Genomic DNA, 24,479 nt, shown 5'->3' on the forward strand with positions numbered 1-24,479 from the left:
TGTTCCACCACGTAATTAGTCTTAAATGGGATAATTGTAGACCAAATAAACATACCAGGAACTGACTTTAAAGTAACTGAATTAATATTATATGTTTTTAGTGTTGAGGCTTTGAAATGTTTTCTTGGTTCTCCTGCTCTGCTTTCCTTTATTAGTCCAGTTCTGGTGGCTTCATGGGATGATAGTTAAACTTGCTGCTTGTTCTTCTACAGTTTTCTAGGTCAAACTAAGATGGTTGGAGGCATGTTCTCTGCAAGACCAGAAGGAGAAAAAACACGTTATTTTTAACTAGATTTTACCTCTTCAATGTGACACTGAGCTTTGGAGTATACAGACAGAACCTGATAAAAGTTAACATATGTTTTGGTAGGATTCTAACATTGATCAGTGCCATTACTTGAGCTCTTGAACAGAGTAGTACGAAACACTAGGAAGAGAACAAACCTTTTCTGTTTATAGTTACTGCAACTCATGTAGAAAAAATGAGTTGGAGCGTTTTGGCCCCTCGAGTCTGTTCCACCATTCATTATAATCTTGGCTGATCATCCAACTCAATAGCTGCATTTTCCCCATATCCTTTGATACCTTTCGCCCCAAGTGTTTTATCCAACTACTTTTTGAAATCTTTATATGGAAGGAAAGCAATTAATTGCTTTACTTATGGCAGCTGTGCACATTTCCCTACTCTCAATCTCTAATGAAAACAGGATTTGTTGTTTAATAAGAACTTCATTTTTTAATTATGGAAGACTACATAGAACACAAAGATGATAGCCAAATTTTCATTGCCACATGTAGCTAAAATTCTTCTGGACTTCATTTGTAAGTAATTAGCCGGCTAAGATAGTCCCTTCCTCTCCCTAATATCTTTTATTTCAGTTTAAGCACAGCATTGGTTTGGATGAAGAAATGCCTACAGCCAAATTGATGTAATCTTTCCAGAGTACTTATTTACTATTATGCCATCTTGTAGTTCCTTAAATGATTCCAGTTTCTTGGTTCCAACCTGTTGCAGCTGTAAGCAACCCTCTGTGTGTAAAAGAAGCAAAGCCTCAGATGTCTGGCATAAATATTCCTTTCACATCCAGAGCCTGTACTACGTAGTTCTGTTGTGCTATGATAGCTGGGGGTATAGTTTCTTATTCCTCTCCTCTATGTCATTAAGTATCTCCCCTGCCTCTCATTGATGCCAGGTTTCAATTTTGGCTCAGTGGGAGCCCTGCTGACACTGAGTCAGGAGCTGTGGGTTCAGGCTCCACTCCAGGGACATGAATGCTAATCTAGGCTAGCCTTTCAAGGAAATGGTGGAGGGGCACTACACTGTCCCAGGTACTAGTTTAAGAATAAAATGGTAAACTATAGTGGACTACTAGATGGTGCTATTCAATGAAGAGCAGTGGCAAATATAAAACAATGCAACCTACATTTATCCTTCAGCCAGTATCAGTAAAGTTGATTATCCAATAATTTATTTTATTGTTCTTTGTGCAGTCTTGACCATGCGCAGTCTGACTAATAGGTCATCCTACACCACAACATTGTCTAAACTTCAAAAATACCTCACTGCCTCAGGCCTTAATGGGTGCTCTCTGTCTGAGGCATCTCTTTCTTAACTTTGAAGAGCCTCAGCATGTTACGGCTTATATTATTGCTTAGAGAGAAGGAAGTACTGTTTGTGTTTGTTTCAGGAACAATGATAAAAATACTAAATAGGCTAGTGAGAATACGAAAGGCAAATAACTTGGCATCTAGGTGAGATCCCTGATCCAACTCATGCTCTCGAGTAATTTAGAGGTTTACACTGATGAACTTTAGATCAACTTGGATCCTGAGTAATTTGCTAACAATTAAATATCAAATCAACTTAAATCGAAACTTTCTTTTCTTTCTCAGTTTCATTGCTGGTATCAAAAGATAAACCAATAGGGTCACATTTATTCATTCTTCCTTTTATCTTTGAGTTGGTGTACAGATTTTTATTCAAAGGATTAGGAAAGTCTATCAGAATTTGCACATGCACCCCCGACATTTTAGAAAGACAAACCTGTAGAAACAAATACTGCTGTCAAGTTATACAACTTTGTTACTTTATAATAATTGAGAAAAATCAGTCCAAATGACCATATTTCCTTTAGTGTAATTTGTATTTAAATTCAAATAGAAAGGAATGTAAAATTAGCAGAAACGTTAAGTAACATTCTTTTTTCACATAATGTTCTGAGGATTCAAACACTTCCAAAATTAGGAAAATACAAATTTAACAAAATGCTGTTGATCCTGTTGATTAGTGAACAAAGTTGAACTCATCCAGCCTTCTCCAGCTTCAGGGTTGAGTTATTTATCGTAAATTATAAATTAAGGCTGGGATTGCACCTGAGAGGGCATGAGCAGTTTCACTAGGATGTACCCTGGGCTGGAGCAACTCAGATATGAGGAGAGATTAAATAGGTTGGGGCTATTTTTCTTAGAGCAGAGATGGCTGAGGAGAATCTGGTTGAGACATATGAAGCTGTAATGGGCCTAGACAGGTTAGATAGTCTTTCCTGTTAGCAGATGGGTCTGTAACCAGGGTGCACAGCTTTTAAGGTAGATGCAGGTGGTATAGAGGGGATTTGAAGGAATTTTTTTAATCCAGAGGATTGTGGGTAGTTGGAGCTCACTGTTTAACGGGTTGGAGAGGTGGGGAATCCTCAAATATTTAGGAACGATTTAGATGAACACTCAACACTACAGCAGACAAGGCTACAGGCCAAGTTTTGGAAAATGGGATGGGATTAGATTAAATGGATTTTTGGCTAGTGTGGGAATGATGGGTTGAAGGGCCTCCTTTTGTGCTGTAAAAGCTCTGACTCTGAATCTAAATACACAAAATCATTTCAAAGTAATGGTGGGGCAGTGACAAGTGCAAGTACACAGGAGTTCTGCAAAACATGAGAGTCACAGGAATTGGTAACAAGAGGAGAAAGAGACCCAGAGTTGTAGAGGCCATAGAAGATTACCACCTTGCAGCTGCATTAGATTAGATTCCCTACAGTGTGGAAACAGGCCCTTCGGCCCAACAAGTCCACACCGCCCTTTGAAGCATCCCACCCAGACCTATCCCCCTATAACCGACACACCCCTGAACACTACAGGCAATTTAGCATGGCCAATCCACCTAGCCTGCACATCTTTGGACTGTGGGAGGAAACTCACGCAGACATGGGGAGAGTGTGCAAACTCCACACAGACAGTTGCCCGAGGGTGGAATTGAACCTGGGCCCCTGGCGCTGTGAGGCTGCAGTGCTAACCACTGAGCCACCATGCCGTCCACCTTGTAGCTGCATTACCACAGACACTGGGTGTTAGTGTGCAAAGTAGACAATTGGGTAAATTGTGTTGCATAGTGTAGCATCAAAAACAAGCATAGTTCAATGCAAATGTTAGGAGCTAGAAAAACTATGATACTTGTGTGTTATTGCACTTGTACTTTAGTTATGTAGTACATCATTTGGAGGTGGTAATTCCTATATAAAATATAGAAAAGTGCACAACTTCAGCAAGTATGTTTTAATTTTTGTGTGAATTGTTTACAGTATAATTGCTATTTTTACAGAACTGTGAATAAAGGTGTTGTTTGTAAATACTGCAGTGTGTTTTTATTCGCTAGCCACTATTTCAGAAGAACATATAGTAAGCAAATAGAATAAGAATGTATCTTTCTACCTGGTTTGTTCACAGTGATTAAGGGCAATACTTATTGGGAAGATAGCAATTGAGGCAAGGCAAAATGGATCCAAAGATTAACCATGCAAAACTCTTAACAGAACAATCTTTGGGGAGGTGATCTTTCAAGTATGTGCTGTGTACCCCTCAACAGGGAAAAGGCTAGGAGTTAAAAAAACAAAGTTTTTTTTGACTAATTGGGAAGATAGAGAATATTATGAAACAATGATTGTGTAAGCTGTGTGTCCTGTGAATTCTTAAATGAGGACCATTGTTGATTGTCATTTAAAAAAAACACTAGTTCAGTAATGTCATTTCAGGAAAGAAATCTGGCCTTGCCTGGTCTGGCCTGCATGTGACTCCAGAACCACAGCAACGTGGCTGACTCTTAAAAGGCCACTGAAATGACGTAGCAAGCCATTCAGTTGCACCAAACAACTAAGAAAGCTTAAGACCGGACATCCACTGAGCACCATCAGCATTATTGTACGCCAACAAGTCCTCCAAACTCCTGGTCTACCTGCAGATGCATGTTACGGGAAAAAATTAACCCTTTGATCCCTTAAAGACCAAGTGAGACTTAGGCTTATTTGTCTAAGTATGTACTCATGTATGCATGGGGGGTGTATTTATCAAACATGCAGCACAACACCCTGATTTGCTACAAAACGTTTATGCTATTTTTACAGATGACAGTTTTTCAATAAAAAAGATTATGCATTTACACACATCCATCCAATAGTATTCACTCTACCTTACATTCCAGGTTAGTACACATGACTATATTATCTAATCATATTTAAACTTGTACATATAATATTCAATCAAATTGTTACATGTTAAAAGCTATCTCCAGTATATAATTGGTGATAATCAAAACTCCTTACTCTCTTTACCCACGTGCTCAGGAGAACGTCACATCTGGAAGTTCCTCTCCAAGCCACTCAGCATCCTGGCTTGGAAATATATCACTGATTTTCTCAGAGTTGCTGGGTCAAAATCCTAGAAACCTCCCTATTGGCAGCGTGGATTCACCTACACTAAATGGACTGCACTCTAGAAGGGCAACTGGGAATGGATGAGAATTGTTGGCCAAGTCAGCGTTGCCCACATCTCACGAATAAATAAAGGAAACTTCGAAAAGCAGAGGAGTCCTCTCTAATAGCCTATCTAATTTTTAACCCTCTGTTGATAACACCAAAACAAATGACCATAATGTTTATATTGTTTGAGAGAACTTATTGCGCACAAAGCAGCAGCTAGCTTCTATATCAGAAGAGTACTTGCACTCTAAAAGTGCTGAATTACCTCTAAAACATTCTGAGCTGACTGGAGACTTTGAAAGGCACTATTAAAACGTAAACGGAAATTAACAGTTTTGATGAAAGACTTGAAACGTTAACTCTCGTTTTCTCCTCACACATGCTGTCCAGATCTGCCGAGTTTCACCAGCAATTTCTACTATTGTTTCCCTACTCCAACGTCTGCAGTTCTCCTGGCCTCGAAACTTTAGCTCTGTTTTTTCCTTCACAGATGCTGCCAGACCTGCTGAGCTTTTCCAGCAACTCTGTTTTTTGTCCACAGTTCTTCGTCTTCTTTTCCTATACAAACGTGAACGGGGCTCTTGTGATGCAGATGTGGTATCCCTATCTCTGGGATAGAAGGCCCAGCACCACCAGCTTTAGAGGTGTGTCATAACACGTGAACAGGTTGATTAAACATATCTATAAATGCAAGTACAAACTGAAATCAGAGATAATGGGAACTGCAGATGCTGGAGAATTCCAAGATAATAAAATGTGAGGCTGGATGAACACAGCAGGCCCAGCAGCATCTCAGGAGCACAAAAGCTGACGTTTCGGGCCTAGACCCTTCATCAGAGAGCATCTGATGAAGGGTCTAGGCCCGAAACGTCAGCTTTTGTGCTCCTGAGATGCTGTTGGGCCTGCTGTGTTCATCCAGCCTCACATTTTATTATCTACAAACTGAAATGCTGCTTTGCGCCAGCAAACTCTAACATTTTTAAAAATAAAACTGCTGCAGCATGGAATTTTGGTAGTTTTTAAAAATGCACGAAATCGCTTGATAATGATAAACCTTTACAACAGAGGGCGACACAATCACGGAAAGTGTGTTTTGAAAAAGCTATTCTTTGCTGAATGCAAGACCAGCAGATGGCAGTGACAGTCCATTCGTCGGCAGGAGCAGGAAGAGAGAAGGAACTGGGCATTGGAAAATCGGCGAGGCATTGCTAAACGGTAGAAGTTCGTCTTATTTTGTGTTACGTTGACTCGATTGCAGTAAGGCCAACCCTTAGACAACATTGCATTTATTATTATGGCACAGCCTGCCTTCCTAATGTTCCCTTTGTCTGTGAGTGCGGCCCTCCCTACATGTAGGGCCGCACTCCTGCTCCTTCGTCAGATAGATCGATCCGGACACAGCGCGGTGAGGCGGGAGTGGGTGGTAAACCAAACGTGCTACTGTGATTGACATGGGAATGGAGCAATCAGCAGGCGGCCTGCCACTACACAACAATGAGTAGCCAATGCCTTTCAGCCAACGAGAGCAGGCGCTAGAAGGGAGGTTGGTGAAGTTTGGTTGAGTGGAAGGATCAGGGAAGTTGCAAATTTCGGTTCCGAGCTGTAACCCACTGCTACAGTATCGTTACTTTGTGTTGGGGCTGGGAGTTGTAAACTTCCCTCATGAAGAGTTCTGGCCAATGCATTATAGAAAGGATGTGGTTGCACTGGAAGGGGCGATTCACTAGAACGTGGGGGATGGAGTACTTTCGCTGTGAAAAGAGGCTGGATAAGGTTGGATACTAAGGTGTAGAGCTGGATGAACGCAGCAAGCCAAGCAGCATCAGAGGAAAACTTCTAAAGAAAGGTCTAGACCCGAAACAAGATAATAAAATGTGAGGCTGGAACAACACAGCAGGCCAAGCAGCATCTCAGGAGCACAAAAGCTGACGTTTCGGGCCTAGACCCTTCATCAGAGGTGGCCTGCTGTGTTCATCCAGCCTCACATTTTATTATCTTGGAATTCTCCAGCATCTGCAGTTCCCATTATCTCTAGACCTGAAACGTCAGTTTTCCTGCTCCTCTGATGCTGCCTGGCCTGCTGTGTTCATTAGCTCTACACCTTGTTATCCCAGATTCTCTAGCATTGGCAGTTCCCACTAGCTCTGGATAAGCTTGGGTTGTTTTCTTTGGAGCAGAGAAGTTGTGGGGTTGGGGGGGGGGACCTGACAGGGTGAATAGAAAGCAGCTGTTCCCATTTGTTGATGGAAAAGGGGTATTATTTTAAGATGAAAGGCAGGTGGTTTAGTGGAGACTTACAGACATAGAGATGTACAGCGTGGAAACAGACCTTTCTGTCCAACATGTCAATGCTGAACGGATAGCCTAAATAAGTGTAGAGGTAGCAAGAACTGCCCATGCTGGAGTCAGAAGTAACACAGCATGGAGTTGGAAGAACAGAGGACACCAGGCAGCATCAGAGGACCAGATTTCTGAAGAAGGGTCCTGACCTGAAATGTCAACTTTTCTGATCCTCTGATGCTGCCTGGCCTGTTGTGCTCTTCCAGCTCCGTACTAAATAAATCTAGTCCCATTTGCTAGCCTTTGGCCCATATCTATTTAAACCTTTCTATTCATATGCCTATCCAGATGCCTTTTAAATGTTATCAGCTTCCACCACACCAACTGGCCTCTCAATCCTTACAGAGACCACCCTCTGTGTGAGAATATTGCCCCTTTGTCCCTTTTAAATCTTTCCCCCTCTCCTTAAAGCTATTCCCTCCAGTTTTGGACTCCTCCACCCCTTATCTATTTATCCTATCCATGTCCTCATAACTTTATAAACTTCTATAAGGTCACCCCTCAGCCTCTGATGCTCCAGGGAAAAAAGCCCCAGCCAATTCAGCCTCTCCCTATAGCTCAAACCCTCCAACCCTGGCAACATCTTTGTAAATCTTTTCTGAACCCTTTCAACTTTGACAACATCTTACCAATAGCAGGGAGACTAGAACTGCTCATTCTATTCCAAAAGTGGTGTAACCAATGATCTGTACATCTACAGCATGACCTCCCAACTCCTATACTCAATACACTGATCAATAAAGGTCAGAAATCACATGACACCAGGTTAACAGTCTGTTCAACATTCTAATATGTTGCAGGAAGTGTTCAGACATCCCAAAAGTCAGATTATCTCTTTTTTTGAAATACAAGATATTGCTGCCAGGCCAACGTCCTCATCTCTTTTTTGAGTTGAGGAGTTTGGTTCGGCCAATCCTTGCACCACTTCAGAGATTTGCATGCAAAGTCCAGTCTGTACTGTAGGAAAGCAGGTTTGTTGCAGATGGCACCTTTTTGATGAGACACATACGCCATTCTGGCCTCTTGGGTGCACATGAGAGATTGCAAGATATCGTTCCAAGGAAGATCAGGGATGCCCTTCAAAGTGCGTTGGCATGGTCAGACATTGTGAAAGGTACTGTAGAAATCCAAATAGAAAAGCTGGAGAAACTGAGCAAGTGTGGCAGCATCCAAGGAGGGAGAAACAAACATTATGTTTCAAGTCTGGTATGGCTTCTTCTGAAGGTTCAAGCAGCACTCAAAAAACATTGACCCCGTTTCTTTCTCCACAGATGCTGCCAGACCCAATGAGTTTCTCTAGCATTTTTCTGTTTTTATTTCAGATTTCCAGCATCTGGAGTATTTAATTTTTACTACATGAATGCAGTCATATCAGACTACAAAATTATTGGATCAATTCAATAATTTGAATTCAGTGGTTTTGAAGAACTGTAGTCGTATTGCTGAATGTTGAATTGTGCACACTTTCTCACAGCACCTTGAGATGTACTTACACCACAACACTGTAGTGGTTCAAAAAGCGAGCTCACCACTGCCTTCGCAAGGGCAATTAGGCTTCGTTAGCGACACCCACATCCTACAAATGGATGAAATAAATGATGCAGCCTGCTGGGAAACAGCGAATCAAGAAAAAAGTAATTGTTGAGCATGGAGGACAATGCGTGATGACTGAGAAAACAAGCAAAATATCAAAACTGCACCCCTGCTTTCTTCTACACAAAACCTGACATTATAAAACACAAATTCGACAACCAGATCCGTAGCTTGACTGAACAAGTGAAATTTTGTTTAATAATATGGACTTCCAGACATTTTACCAACATGTGGAGGATGATTTGTAATTTGATCTGTTTTTCTATTTGGTCAAATCTTTTGTTACACAGATGGGTCAGAAGTTATGGGGATGTGTTTATAATTGTCTTAATGTTAGCTGCAGGTAGACAAGTATTCTTAAACCTAAAGTGAAGATAAAAAGTGTTGGAAATTCTCGGCAGATGTGGCAGCATCTGTAGAGAGGAATACAGCAAGAACATTTCAGATCAAAGTGACTAGATAAATATTTATGGCCTCTTGTTTCAAACGTGGTCAAACAGGCTGGCAAGAGGTGAAATAGAACTGATACTATTTTGAAAAATAAATGATAGATTTCGAAGAGACAAAAGAAATTTACAAATGCTGTAACCATGAAATAAAAGGAGAAAAGTCTGAAACATACAGCAGGCTAGTGAAAAACGTAAGAAGAATGGGAGATTGACTCACCATCAGAGCATCTCAAAGAAAATCACGTACCAACCAGTATTTTTTTCTTTGAAGATGCACTGCCTTTCAGTGAATTCTAAAAATTAATCCAGAAAGTTCACTAATCAGTGTTGGGACCGCAATTGTTTACAGTTTACATAGATGATATGGAGTTGGGGACTAAGTGTGGTGTGTCAAAATTTGCACATGACACATAGGTGATTGGTAGAGCAAAGTGTGCAGAAGACACTGAAAGGCTGCAGAGGAATATAGACAGTCAAAGTGAGTGGGCAAAGGTCTGGCAGATGGAGTACAATGTTGATAAGTGTGAGATCATCCTTTTTTGTAGGAATAACAGCAAAATGGACTATGTTCTAAATGGTAAAAAATTGCAGCACACTGCTGTACAGAGGGCCTTGGGTGTCCTTGTGCATGAATCGCTAAAAGTGGGATTGCAGGTACAGCAGGTAATTAAAAAGATAAATGGAATTTTGTCTGCCATTGCTAGAGGGATGCACTTTAAAAACAGGGAGACTATGCTGCAGCTGTATAGGGTCCTGGTGAGGCCACACCTCGAGTACTGTGTGCAGTTTTGATCTCCTTACTTGAGAAGAGATAAACTACACTGATGGGGTGCAGAGGAGATTCACTCGGTTGATTCCAGAGTTGAGAGGCTTGGATTATGAGGAGAGGCTGAGTAGGCTGGAATTCAGAAGAACAAGGGGAGATCTTATTGAAACATATAAGGTTATGAAGGGAATAGATAAGGTGGAGGCAGGGAGATTGTTTCCGCTAGTAGGTGAAACTAGGACTAGAGGGCATCACCTGAAAATAAAGGGAAGCAGATGTAGGACTGAGGTCAGGAAGAACTTCTTCACCTGAAGGGTTGTGAATCTGTGGAATTCCCAGCCCAGTGAAGTGGTTGAAGCTACCTCGCTGAATGTTTTTAAGGCAAGGCTAGATAAATTTTTGAACAGTAAAGGAATTAAGAGTTATGGTGAGTGGGCGGGTAGGTGGAGCTGAGTCTCAAAAAGATCAGCCATGATCTTATTAAATGGTGGGGCAGGCTTGAGGGGCCAGAAGGCCTACTCCTGCTCCTAGTTCTTATATTCTTATGTAGACAAAAACATTGTTTCAGTTAATTCAGATACTTTTATGAGCAAACTGTGACAACTTTTATTTTTGGTGAAACAGTATCATTGTACCTTAGCGCTGGATTGTCATTCTGGCAAATATATTCTCAGAGTGGCCCTTTTTGTATTTTGGGGTGAAATCCCTATGTCTGCTTTTCCCAATTTAATTTTGGAAATTTAATTTAGTTTAATTTAATTGAAATAGAAGATAAGGAGAAAGGTGGAATGGGGCTCTTTTCCATAGAGGATCAACGAAAGCATTGAGGGTGAAATAGCTTCTTCATTCACATCATTCCCTGTGATAGCAATTTTGACATTATAATCTGTCACTGGCCAAATTCCCTGCAAGGTCTATAAGTGACATATTTCACTTATGGCTGCTGATTTTGGGAGTAGCTGATTATGATATCAGTGAATTAGAGAAATAAAAAATGAAAGCATCTTGACTATAATCAAGTCACAAGGATTATAAAAGAGACGTGAAGGAACTGGAATAGAATGAATCATTACACATTTGTATGCACAGGGCGGCACCTGTTTGGATGTTCAATAGCCTCCACTTTGTGTAGAAATACTTAGCCCCACATTATTAGGACAACAAATTAAATTGTTGTATTTGACCATGCCCTTTGTCCTTCAAATTTGGTTTTCCCTGCCATATGCATTCAAGAATACCATGCCCTGGGATTTCTGCTACCCAACAAGGCCTGTGTTTTTAATGCACTATTCCTGGACACTCCTCCTGGCCCTGCAGTTAAAGAATCTATCTCCCTCATCTTCAACATCCTGCCCCCACTCCCAGGATTGCTCCCTGCTGGTAGTTTTTTGTGTTTTCTGGGCACCTATATTGGGACCTCAGATTTTCACCATAGTCTTATCAGACCACAGGACTACACTCTCGTCAGAGAGAGAGAGAGAGACAAGTGATGGTGGCTTAACCCAAGGGTCACTGTGTCTCAGATGAAGGAAGAGGTCAAGAACGAGAGTCCTCCTTGGTAACCTCAACCAGTGCATTGAACCCACACTGTTGGCATCACAAACTTATCATCCAACCAGGAAAGCGAACCAACTCCTTTTCACTGTATATAAATTGGATATAAAGGGAGACAAGTGTTTGCAGGCACTACTTCAACAGGGACCATGTTGTGTAGGTGGCAGTGGGAAGTTGACAAGTTTGATGTGGAAGGGATGTTTCTCTTTTGTGGGTGAATCTGGAACTAGAGGTCATAGATTAAAAGTGAAGTGTCACCCATGTAAGTTAGGAAGGAGGAAAAAATATTCTGTCAGAGGGTTGTGAGTCTTTGGAATTCCCTTCCTGAAACAGCAGTGGATGCAGAATCTTTACTTATTTTAAAGTAAGGGGAGAGAGATTCTTGGTTTCCAAGGGGATGAAAGATTATCAGGGACAATAAAATCTTGAGGTGAATGGATAGGGTACATAGATAAGGTCTTCTCCCCAGGATAGGGGAGTCCAAAACTATAGGGCATAGGTTTAAGGTGAGAGGGGGAAAGATTTAAAAGGGACCTAAGGGACAACTTTTCCATGCAGAGGGTGGTGTGATCTCCCAGAGGAAGTGGTGGATGCTGGTAGAAATACAATATTTAAAAGGCACCTGGATGGATACACAATTAGGAAGGGTTTAGAGGGGTATGAACCAAATGCTGGCAAATGAGTCTAGATTAATTTAGAATATATGGTTGGCATGGACGAATTGGACCGAAGGATCTGCTTCTGTGCTGTACATATCTGTGACTCTATCAGCGTATTGTGCAGTAAAGTAGAGTTGAGGATAAAATCAGATCAGCTATGACCTTCATGAATGGCGAAGTTGGCTTAAGAGGTCTAATGGCCCTTGTTGATATGTTCATAAAATATTACAAAGACAGTAAATGAATGGGCAAAGCCATGGAATATGGGTTTTCAACTTTAGTTTTGGCATAGATAGATTGCAATATTTTCTTAACAGTGAGAAATCAGGAAGTCTTTCAGAAATGGCCACATTCTCCTTTCCCTACTTATAACTATATGGTCTTTTTGTACGTGTTGAAAACACAGAGAAGATATATTACAATTATTTAGATAAGGCAACTTTGCTAAACAGAATGAGGTCAGTTCCTTGCTCCAGTAACATCCTTCAATCTTGGGGTCAATTTCCCTACGATCAGCAGTTGGCCTTCTTATATACTTTATAACTCAAAGGTGGATGATATATTTAAAGATTCTCTTACTTCAATAGATTTTAACAGTTTCTATATTTATTTTTGTTGTGTTGTTAATGTCAATAAAAGCTTATATTAAAGTGTAGGTTCCAAACTCAAAATGAGAACAATAAATCATAATGATGCATTCTGCTGGGCGATTTAGCGGAAGACAATGTTTCCATTTGTAAGATACATAGCTTAATAGTTACCATTTAGCACAAAGTGAGCGGATTTGATATGTGCAGAATTTGCCATTAATAAGTGCCACTGGCCAAAAATTTATTGCTCTGCAATCTTTTGGGGTATTTAATTATTTTTGTTTGGGTCCATTCTTAATATCTTCTGTCCTAGAAGATGATCCTGCGTCCAGAATCCATATCACTTAAGTTTTAAATAACACGGAGGTGTAACTCTGACTTTCCCTGTTTGTCCTAAGGCATAAGAGAATTGTTATGGTGCAAAAGAAGGCCATTCAGCCCACCATGTCTGCACCGGCTCTTTGAGCATTTTGACATGATGCCAATCTTCTGCCATTTTCCTAAAACCCTATGCATTATTTATATTTAAATAATCATCTGTTGCCTTCTTGAATGGCTCAACTGAACCTGCCTCCAGCACACTTCCAAATAGGGCATTCCAGACCCTAACTGTGTGAAGAATTTCCTCAATTGATTATGACAAGTTGATGGATAGGTGGCAGATGAGATTTAATGCAGAGAAGTGTGAGGTGATGCGCTTTGGTCTGAAAAACATTGAAAAACAATATAAAATGGGAAGCTCAATTCTAAAGGAGGTGCAGGAGCAGGGGGACCTGGGTGTATATGTGCACAGATCATTGAAGATGGCAGGACAGATGAAGAGAGCAGTAAATAAAGCAAACAGTGTCATTGGCTTTATTAATGGGGGTGTAGGATACAGCCATTTTCACTTGGCGGATGGCATGGTGATTGAAGAAACTGCTTACCGCGTTCACATTATTCAGTACTTGTGGTGCATTGTACGTGGGAAGTGCTGCTGTGTTGCAGTTGCTCAGAATGGATGGGTTTAAATTGTAAATAGCCCGGAAGCTGGAGCTCAGTGACCATATGATGGAACAACTGAATTTCCAGCCCCCACTTTGCAACATCCTGTGGTAAGGATGTTGTGGTTAGCCTCCTCCATCGTGCTCACCACACACCTTCCAAGGAGTGGTGTGTCTTGGAGCAAATGAAAATCACACGCAACACTATTTAAAATTACAGAAATTGCTGGAGAAACTCAGCGGGTCTGGCAGCATCTGTGGAGAGGAAACAAAGTTAATGCTTTGTGTCAGGTGATCCTTCTTCAGAACTGCTGCTGTTCAGAACTAGCTTTGTTTTCCCCTAGATTTCCAGCATCTGTAGTTCTTTGGTTCTTTTAAATAGTAAAATAAAACAATCTGGGGGAAATCCATTTGGATGAGTATTTGTAGCCATGAGTGGCATGAAGCCAGCAGTTCCAGGGCTAAAGCCAATAGTCGGAGAAAGGAGAACTAGGATGTTTTTCACATATTATTAGCTTAGAAAGTTAAAGACTTGGACTGTGTGTCTTTGATTGGTAAAATCTTATATATTTGTCATCAACCTTTCTGATAGCAGTAAGAGTGCCTGTAGAACTGACCTTCATTAAGCTGTCTCAGCTCTCACTTAGCTTCCAATGAGCAGTTCCGATCAAGTTAACCAGCTTGCAAAACCCCATGGGAGCGATAGTGAAGAGACTGAAGTGTGAAATATATTAAGGTGCACCAATAATCTGCGCCAGATTTCAGATTTAAACTTCACAAATTGCATTGAGTTGTCCGATCTCGGATCTAACTTCATACATAGGTGAGTATGCCTGGTGAACACTTTGGGACATAATACCTTATGTTGGGTGAGCATTTGGCGCCATTGATTATTGAATATACCGAATATCGGATGGGATTTATCCTCGATCCTCTGGGAAGCCAGGGAGGAGATTGCCGAGTCTTTGGCATTGATCTTTAACTCGTCATTGTCTACGGGAATAGTGCCAGATGACTGGAGGATAGCAAATGTGATTCTCCTGTTCAAGAAAGGGAGTAGAGACAACCCTGGTAATTATAGACCAGTGAGCCTTACCTCAGTTGTTGGTAAAGTGTTGGAAAAGGTTATAAAGAAAATCTAGAAAAGAATAAATTGATTAGGGATAGTCAGCACGGTTTTGTGAAGGGAAGGCCATGCCTCACAAACCTTATTGAGTTTCTTGAGAAGGTGACCAAACACGTAGATGAGAGTAAACCGGTTGATGTGGTGTATATGGATTTCAGCAAGGCGTTCGATAAGGTTCCCCACAATAGGCTATTGTACAAAATGCGGAGGAATGGAATTGTGGGAGATATAGCAGTTTGGATCAGAAATTGGCTTGCTGAAAGAAGACAGAGGGTGGAGACCAGTTACTAGCGGTGTACCGCAAGGGTCGGTGTTGGGTCCACTGCTGTTTGTCATTTTTATAAATGACCTGGATGAGGGCGTAGAAGGATGGGTTGGTAAATTTTCAGACGACACTAAGGTCGGTGGAGTTGTGGATAGTGACAAAGGATGCTGTAGGTTGCAGAGAGACATAGATAAGCTGCAGAGCTGGGCTGAGAGGTGGCAAATGGAGTTTAATGCAGACAAGTGTGAGGTGATGCACTTTGGTAGGAGTAACCAGAAGGCAAAGTACAGGGCTAATGGTAAGATTCTTAGTAGTGTAGATGAGCAGAGAGATCTCGGTGTCCATGTACACAGATCTTTGAAAGTTTCCACCCAGGTTGACAGGGCTATTAAGAAGGCATACAGTGTTTTAGCTTTTATTAATAGAGGGATCGAGTTCCGGAACCAAGAGGTTATGGTGAAGCTGTACAAAACTCTGGTGCGGCCACACTTGGAATATTGCGTACAGTTCTGGTCACCGTATTATAAGAAGGATGTGGAAGCTTTGGAAAGGGTGCAGAGGAGATTTCCTAGGATGTTGCCTGGTATAGAGGGAAGGTCTTATGAGGAAAGGCTGAGGGACTTGAGGCTGTTTTCATTAGAGAGAAGAAGGTTGAGAGGTGACTTAATAGAAACATATAAAATAATCAGAGGGTTAGGATAGGGTGGATAGGGAGAACCTTTTTCCTAGGATGGTGACGGCGAGCACGAGGGGGCATAGCTTTAAATTGAGGGGTGAAAGACATAGGACAGATGTCAGAGGTAGTTTCTTTACTCAGAGAGTAGTAAGGGAATGGAAAGCTTTGCCTGCAACGGTAGTAGATTCGTCAACTTTAGGTACATTTAAGTCATCATTGGATAAGCATATGGACGTACTTAGAATAGTGTAGGTTAGATGGGCTTGAGATAGGTATGACAGGTCGGCACAACATCGAGGGCCGAAGGGCCTGTACTGTGCTGCAATGTTCTATGTTCTATTTGTTCATATATGCTCACTGTCTGTGAAGCTTTCTTATGGACTATGGATCGAGCATGGCTGTTTTTGTTTCTGTCTCTGATTACATTTGACAGGATTTGGGGCATTGTATAGATCCACTTCATGATTATGTTAGAATCTTCTTTTAAGAAGAATTTAAGTCCATCCATTTTGGACTCAGTAGTTTGCCATTCAAAGGGCCTATTTTACTGGCATTTTAGTAGCCATCATCTGCTGATGATCTCATTTGCCCCTTTTGTAGGTAAGTGAGAATGGGATTTTTGGCATAGTTAACATCCTATCCTACTTGAGATAGTTCAGTTGATATCATATGATTCTAGTACAGGCTACTTCCTTGATTTGTCTGAGAACACACCCATGTTCACTGCGGAATCCAATACAACGCTGCATTTTCCTGATGCCTTGCAAATAAAGTTGAGCTCAAGGTTCCGTTACACGACAAAACAACTTGGAAAAGTCTTGAATAGGAAGGAACTGGGTATCCCAAGTACAAAGGAAGACTGGAAAAAAGAGACCTTCCATTTGTCACTCATCAGCCTAGTATGCTTGTGGACAGCCAGGCAATGATGGCTCAACCATTTGAGTGCAAGAGGTGGAAAAAATATGAAATGGACAATCCTGTTAAGATCTTCCCAAAGCAATCACCTTCACAAAGGTATTGCCCAACCAACTCAGTTCACTCCATATAACATTAGAGTGAGTGTTTGGATGCAACAGAGGCTTTAAAAATGGGCAATGTCTTGACTACAGTGTTCAAGATTGGTTTACTAAATCTACAGCTGCTTCCTCAGCCAAATAATAACACAGTTAATTACCACCCTAATAAACACAAAATATTGTGATGCTGAAGCTCTGAAATAAAACTGGAAAATGCTGGAGAAACACAACAGGTTTGGCAGCATCTGTGAGAAACAGAATTAGCGTTTTGAGTTTGATGTGATCTCTCCACAGATGCTACCAGACTAGTTTCTCAGCATTATCCATTTTTATTTTTCATTACTACTCTACCACCCCTCCTAATCAACAGATAAGGGAAAAAAGGAGCTACCAATGGTGCCATCCAGCAACATCTACTCATAAATTACCAACTCACTTCTACAGTTCTGGTGTCTGCCTGTGTGGAGTTTGTGTATTCTCCACGTATCTGTGTGGGTTTCCTCCAGGTGCTCCGGTTTCTTCCCACAGTCCAAAGATGTGAGGGTTAGGTGGATTAGCCGTGCTAAATTGCCCCAGATGTCCAGGGATGTGTGGGGTAGGTGGATTAGCTATGGGAAATGCATTGTTACAGGGATAGGTGGGGACAAGATCTGGGTGGGATGCTGTTCAGAGTGTCAGTGTGGACTCGATTGGCTGAATGGCATGTTTCCACACTGTAGGAATTCTATGATTCTATGATCTGAATATGAAATTACAGTAAGTGGAAATTGGTCAACTCGGGTGCAGAATCTATTCCCATTTGGGGACCTTGTGGCACAGTGATAGCATCCCTACCTTTTGAGCCAGGAAGCCTGGATTCAAGTGCCACCTGTCCCAGACGTGTGTAATAACATCACTGAGCAGGTTGATTAGAAAATAGGTTACAAAAATAATAAATTTATTCCCACTTGTACAGTTCCTGAGCTGCAGCAGGATTAGCTGATTGGCCAAACAATCCAGGTCTATACACGTTGATGGAGACAGTAACATGTGTCCAGACCCCATAGACAGCCGACACGCTAACTTCCATGGGAATTACCCAGGAAGTTGGAACATTTAACTGTCAGATCCTCTACTCCCTGTGATCTTCCCAAACATCTGATGGGATGCATCCTTGTATTTTTGAATTACGTAGATACAGAGAGAGTGGATGCACTGACCTTATAGAGAATCCCACTACTTTATTCGAAGTAGTGTCATGGGATCCTTTACAACTCCCTATGAGAGCACACTTTGTTTTCTCCAACAGACGGCAGCTCTGACAGTGCAAAACCCCTTCAGAGTTGCATTGAAGTATCAGCTGAGATTTTTCTCATTGGGCTGGGACTTGACCCGCATCTTTCAGGTTCAGAGGCATGTATGCTACCAACTGAGCCGAGGATTCATTTTTAACTAGCTCTTTTCACTCATATGGCACCAACAAAAGAACAGCCACTTAATAATATGCAGCCTTCCTGAAGCTCACAAACTGAAGGAATGAAAGAATTGCACTTATATTGCACATTTCTTGATGACTTGCCATCATCAAGTGCCTAATAGCCAATGCAGCATTTTTAAAGGATTGTCACTGTTGCAGCATAGAGCAGAACTGGCACAAGCAGGGTCAGTTGGAGGCCAATGCTGGTACAGTGAGAGCCTGCTGTTTCATTCCTGAGGCCCAGTGTTAAATTCAAACTGTATTGATCATTGATTTCTTGTTGCACTATGTGAAGAATCAATCAGTTTGCTAAGAACTCTTTGGAACAATTGTTGTCGTTCATATTTGAGAATATTGGAGGTTCAAGATCCCATTTTTAGGAAATATCTCCTGTATATATTTTAATTTGGCCCTTTAGTACAATGCTGAGGGAATGCTGCATTATCACAAGCGCCTGGGGGTGAATTTGGTCTGGCAGTCGTGATCAATGGTGAACCAAGCGACCTTTTTTTTCGCACTCTTTCCCCTTCTGACAATGCCACAAAATGAAAACCCCCAAACTACGCTATCTAAGGATTTCAGAGTTAATTTCCCTGCAATCTGACCCAGAAATGGAAGTGAAATTCGTACTATCGATTTAACAATAAAAATTAGTGTCACTAGGAATCTGCACTTGTGTCTCATCACCTTCAGTATCAGAGGTTGTCTATGCCAGTGGAATACAGACCTTTCATTTGCTACACAGCAAAGTTGTCAATTTGGGCCATTTCATGAACTGTTTTGTGCAGTTCTTATGCAAGGAAAGCATCTGGACACCTTCCTAAGAAATGCATTGTGGGCTGATCAGCCTAGAATCATACAGCACAGAAGCAGACCCTTCGGTCCAACCAGTCCATGTTCTCAAACTAAACTAGTCCCAGAGATAATGGGAACTGCAGATGCTGGAGAATTCCAAGATAATAAAATGTGAGGCTGGATGAACACAGCAGGCCAAGCAGCATCTCAGGAGCACAAAAGCTGACGTTTCGGGCCTAGACCCTTCATCAGAGAGCTCTCTGATGAAGGGTCTAGGCCCGAAACGTCAGCTTTTGTGCTCCTGAGATGCTGCTTGGCCTGCTGTGTTCATCCAGCCTCACATTTTATTAAACTAGTCCCACCTGTGTTTGGTCCATATCCCTCCAAACCTTTCCTACGATATACTTATTGAACTATCTTTTGAATGCTGTAACTGTATCTGCATCCACCACTTCCTCTGGCAGTACATTGCACACACAAATGACTCACTGTGTGAAAAATGTTGCCTGTTGTTTCAAATGGGCTCTTACACAGCTGACAGGGACCAAGGCTATTATTACCATTCTAATCAATTTGAACAAGATGAAACCCCACACTCAGCTGGGAAAGTGATCATGCCAGCTAATACCTCCCCCAAGCAGGGTTTGCCTTCCTAGCTGTATCACATGCAAATAATAGCCACTATCAAAGAAAAGAAAACAAAACAATTTGATTCATAATAATTAATAGCCGAAATAATTATGTGAAAAAATTGCCAGGCGTTTCTCTCAATTTGCAAAATGGTACCTGACCATTTGCAGATGTAGTCCTTTTGCAGAGAACCATGTCTCATTCTCTTGACACTAAACTGACAATAGGCATGCTTTTGTGGTGCAGTAAATTAATTTTAAATCTTACAACCAGGCACATTGTGGAAACCATTCCTGATACACTTCCCGAGATACTTTCTTTCTGTTTCTCTTGAAAATAAAGAACATCTTCGCCATCACCTCGCCTCGTTTTCTGGAAGCTTCCATAAACAACAACAATCATGATGTTAATATGGCTTTTAGATGTTAGACTATCCATGAAGGTGTACTGTAAGATTTTGTTAGCCTGGTTGCACGCCACACTCCATCTGTTAAACTGTTTAGAAACATATTTTGACCATTTAAAAGAATGATAGTTTACTCACAGATCTCCAGCGGGTTTTGCTGTGTTTCTTTTCAGTTTATACCACAGGTTAAAAAATCCTGAGTTACAGCAGCAGCCATTTTGACACACCCAAACAACCGCAGGTGAATCTTACAATGGGGAGATTTTCAAAGCAGTATCCTGATCCACGCAGTTTTCAAGCTGCTTCTTGGCTACCTGTTGGATGTACTTAATGCAGAAGATAGCTTAGCAAAGAAAGTTAATGTTTTGTAGTTGAAACCTTATTAGTTTTCCACACAGCGTAGACATTTGTACCATGCTCTGAAAATCAAAATTGTTAAAACTCCCAGTGGAAACACCCTCCTCTAAACAATGACAATGGCATGATGGGGCTGTCTCAGCTGTGTGTGCATCATCAGTAAGTTATCCCCTGGGCACACTCATAATATACCTAACTTCATTTACAGTTAGTAAGGCAGCAGCTTATTTAAAGCTGTACAAAATTGTTTAAGATAGAGTCACAGAGCCATAGAGGTATACAGCATGGAAACAGACATTTCAGTCCAAATTGTCAATGCCGACCAGATATCCTAAAGAAATCTAGGCCCATTTGCCAGCATTTGCCTCATATTCCTCTAAATCCTTCCTATTCATGTCCCCATCCAGATGCCTTTAAAATGTTGTACTTGTACCAACCACCACCACCACTTCCTCTGACAGCTCATTCCATACACGCACCTCTCCCTGCGTGAAAAAAATCTTTGTAGGTATAAAATTTTTAACACCTCCAACTACCTCAGCACAAACATTTCCCGATAATGTATTTCATTGTCAGCAGTCATTAATTTGCACAAACCAGCCACAAGTAGTTAATTCCTGTGATTCCCAAAAGTTTGAAGTAGTTACATATTCAGACACAATGTATGGGTGTCTTCTTCCAAACTAGTTCACTGATCTGAGCATGAGCTGTACATTTTTTCTCAAGACCTGACTGTAATGCAACAGTGATAGCCTGGTTATACATTCTTATAACAGTTAGTTCCTAACTCTTTATAAATGAGATAACAATATAGCACTCAATTTGGAATAAAAAAGGACTGAAACTGTGCTGTTCAGTTTACGGGGTACAGAATAGTGAATATGCAACCAATTCCATGGTAGGAAGGTCATATTTGGATGAACCATTTGAAACATTCCCATTGTCACACGCAATGGTTTCGATGAATGGCAATTACATCTTGATTTCTTCTTTGTTTCTGTTTCAAATACTTTGCGATTATCTTCAGTGAACAATTGATGGTTGTGATTTGTTAGGGGAGGCAATGGCCTAATGGAGCTATTACTGGACTGTTAAATCCAGAGAGGCAGACAATGTTTGGCAGACCCAAGTTCAAATCCTGCCACAGTAGATGGTGGAATCTGAATTCAATAAGCATCTAGAATTAGGAGTCTAATGATGACTGTGAATCCATTGCTGATTGTTGGAAAAACACATCTGGTTCACTAATGTCCTTTAGGGATGGAAACTTGCCCTCTGGGCAATTAGAGATGGGCGATAAATGCTGCCTAGCCAGCAATGCCTTCATCCCATGAATGAATAAAAAAAAATTAGAAGTTTTGAAAAATGATACTCTGTAATTGATCATACAAACCTAGGACTTAGGAGCAGGAGGAGGACTAGGCCACTTGGCCCATCGAGCCTACTCTATGATTCAGTAAGATCAAGGCTGGTCATGCTCTCATTTCCATTTTCCTATTCTCCCCAACACCCGGCCCCCCATAGTCCCTGACTGCATGAATCCTTGATCAGCAAAACACAGCACAGCCTTCAATCATTGTAATATGTGGCTGCATAGCAGTTTTGCTATAGGTCTGGTAATATGAACATGTGAGTTCACATCTTACCATAGAAAGTGGGATTTTAAAATGCAACTAAATACATTGGCAGTCATAAAGCTAGTAATTGCAATGGTGACCATTAAAAACTAAGAGACTGTTGTAAAACTCCAGCTTGTACTAGCTTGACCCTTGGAATGGAGCAATTGTTTTAAGAACAAAGGACAATTAGGTTGAGACTGTACCCAGTGGAGTTTAGAAGAATGAGGGGTGATCTCATTGAAAATATTGTTGATGAGCTCGTCAGAATAAATGCTGAGAGGTTTTTCCCCTGATGGGAGAGGGTAGGACAGCGGATATAGTCTCAGAAGAAAGGAGCATGAATTTAAGACTGAGATAAGGAGGAATTTCTTATCTCTGAGGGTTGTGAGTCTTTGGAACTCCTTGCCACAAAGAGATATGGGGTCGGAATTCTTGTACATATTTAAGGCCAAGATAGGTAGATTCTTGCTCAGTCGGGGAATCAAAAGTTGCAGGGAGTGGGCAGGAATGTGTGGAATGTCAGATCAGCCATCATCCTATTGAATAGCAGTGGGACCAAGCAGCCTATTTCTGTGACGACAAGGTGTAGAGCTGGATGAACACAGCAGGCCAAGCAGCAGCGGAGGAGCAGGAAAGCTTGACATTTCGGGCCTAGACCCTTCTTCAGAAATGGGGGAGGGGAAGGGAATTCTGAAATAAGTAGGGAGAAAGGGGGAGGTGGATTGAAGATGGATAAAGGAGAAGATAGGTGGAGAGGAGGCAGACAAGTCAAAGAGGTGGGGATGGAGCCAATAGAGGTGAGTGTAGGGGAGGGAAGGTAGGGAGGGGATAGGTCGGTCCGGGAAGGACGGACTGGTTAAGGAGGCGGGATGAGGCTAGTAGGTAGGAGATGGGGGTGGGGCTTGAGGTGGGAGGAGTGGATAGGTGGGAGGAAGGACAGGTTAGGGAGGTGGGTACGAGCTGGGCTGGTTTTAGAACATAGAACATAGAAAAGTACAGCACCGTACAGGTCTTTCGGCCCACGATGTTGTGCCGTGGAATATTCCTAATCCAAAAATAAAATAACCTGACCTACATACCCCTCAATTCACTGCTGTCCATGTGGATGTCCAGCAGTCGCTTAAATGTCACAAATGACTCTGTTTCCACGATTTATTTTTTTTAATGGAATACTTTGCCAGTGGTAGTCGTCACCTCTATTGGCTCCATCCCCGCCTCTTTAACTTGTCTGTCGCCTCTTTGGGGTTGCGTTCGGGGGAGGGAAAATTTTGAAGCTTGTGAAATCCACATTGATACCATTGGGCTGCAGGGTTCCCAGGTGGAATATGAGATGCTGTTCCTGCAACCTTCGGGTGGCATCATTGTGGCAGTGCAGGAGGCCCATGATGGACATGTCATCCAAGGAGTGGGAGGGGGAGTTGAAATGGTTCGCGACTGGGAGGTGCAGTTGTTTATTTTCCTCCCTGCCTCCCCACCTACACTCACCTCTACTGACTCCATCCCTGCCTGTTTAACTTGTCTGTCTCCTCTCCACCTATCTGCTCCCTTATCCACCTTCAATCTGCCTCCCCCTTTCTCCCTACTTATTTCAGAATTCCCTTCCCCTCCCCCATTTCTGAAGAAGGGTCCAGACCCAAAACGTCAGCTTTCCTGCTCCTCTGATGCTGCTTGGCCTGCTGTGTTCATCCAGCTCTACACCTTGTTGTCTCAGATTCTCCAGCATCGGCAGTTCTGACTATCTCTGACTGCTTTGTCAGTTTGTGGAGATGAGTTTATTTGAAGGAGTCAAGCTTCTTGAGTGTTGTTGGGGCTGCACTCATCCAGGCAAATGGGGAGTATTCCATCACATTCCTGACTTGTGCCTTGGTCGTGGGTAAGCTTGGGGGAGTCAGAAACTGAGTTACCCGCTGCAGCTTTCCTAGCCTCTGACCTGCTGTTGTGGTCACTGGATTTGCAAAACTCGTCCATGGTGAATCCCAGGATGTTGATGGTGAGAGCAATTCTCAAGGGCAATTAAAGGCGGACTGATGGACTTTACAATGATGCCCACATCTCAAGATAATTCCAGTGCTTAAATCAGCACCTTTGGAAGTGGAAGAAAGAAAACATGCAAAAGCAAATTGCAGAGATGAGAATTATAGATCATGAACAATGGAAGTTGGAAATAAAGAGCAAAAGAACACCACAAGTCATTTAGTCTGTTGTGAGACACTTCTTCAGAACTGGGGAAAAATGAATGAGTTCTGAAGAAGGGACACGAGACACGAAAAGTAAACTCTGATTCTTCTAACAGATGCTGCCCAACCCGCTGAGTTTTTCCACCAATTTCTGTTCTTGTTTTTCAAAAAAATAGGTAGCTCCTCATAATCAGGAATGGCATCTGCAGTGATGTTATAACACAAGTTGCTCCAATGGATACTGTTCCTATGTCTGGGTCTTGTGGCTGAAATG

General features: G+C 41.8%; 1 protein-coding gene across 2 annotated transcripts in view; it reads left to right on the plus strand.

Annotated features, from left to right (window-relative positions):
- The first annotated feature begins 5,874 nt into the window (after window positions 1-5,874).
- Window positions 5,875-24,479, plus strand: part of si:ch211-269e2.1 (cohesin subunit SA-2) — a 153,469-nt gene continuing 134,864 nt past the window's right edge. For both annotated transcript variants that reach the window (XM_059646791.1, XM_059646790.1), the window contains exon 1: window positions 5,875-5,963. The gene's annotated coding sequence lies outside the window, so the exon portion shown is untranslated. The remainder of the gene's footprint in view (window positions 5,964-24,479) is intronic.

The sequence above is a fragment of the Stegostoma tigrinum genome, chromosome 6 (genome assembly GCF_030684315.1).
Source record: "Stegostoma tigrinum isolate sSteTig4 chromosome 6, sSteTig4.hap1, whole genome shotgun sequence".
Classification (NCBI taxonomy): domain Eukaryota; kingdom Metazoa; phylum Chordata; class Chondrichthyes; order Orectolobiformes; family Stegostomatidae; genus Stegostoma; species Stegostoma tigrinum.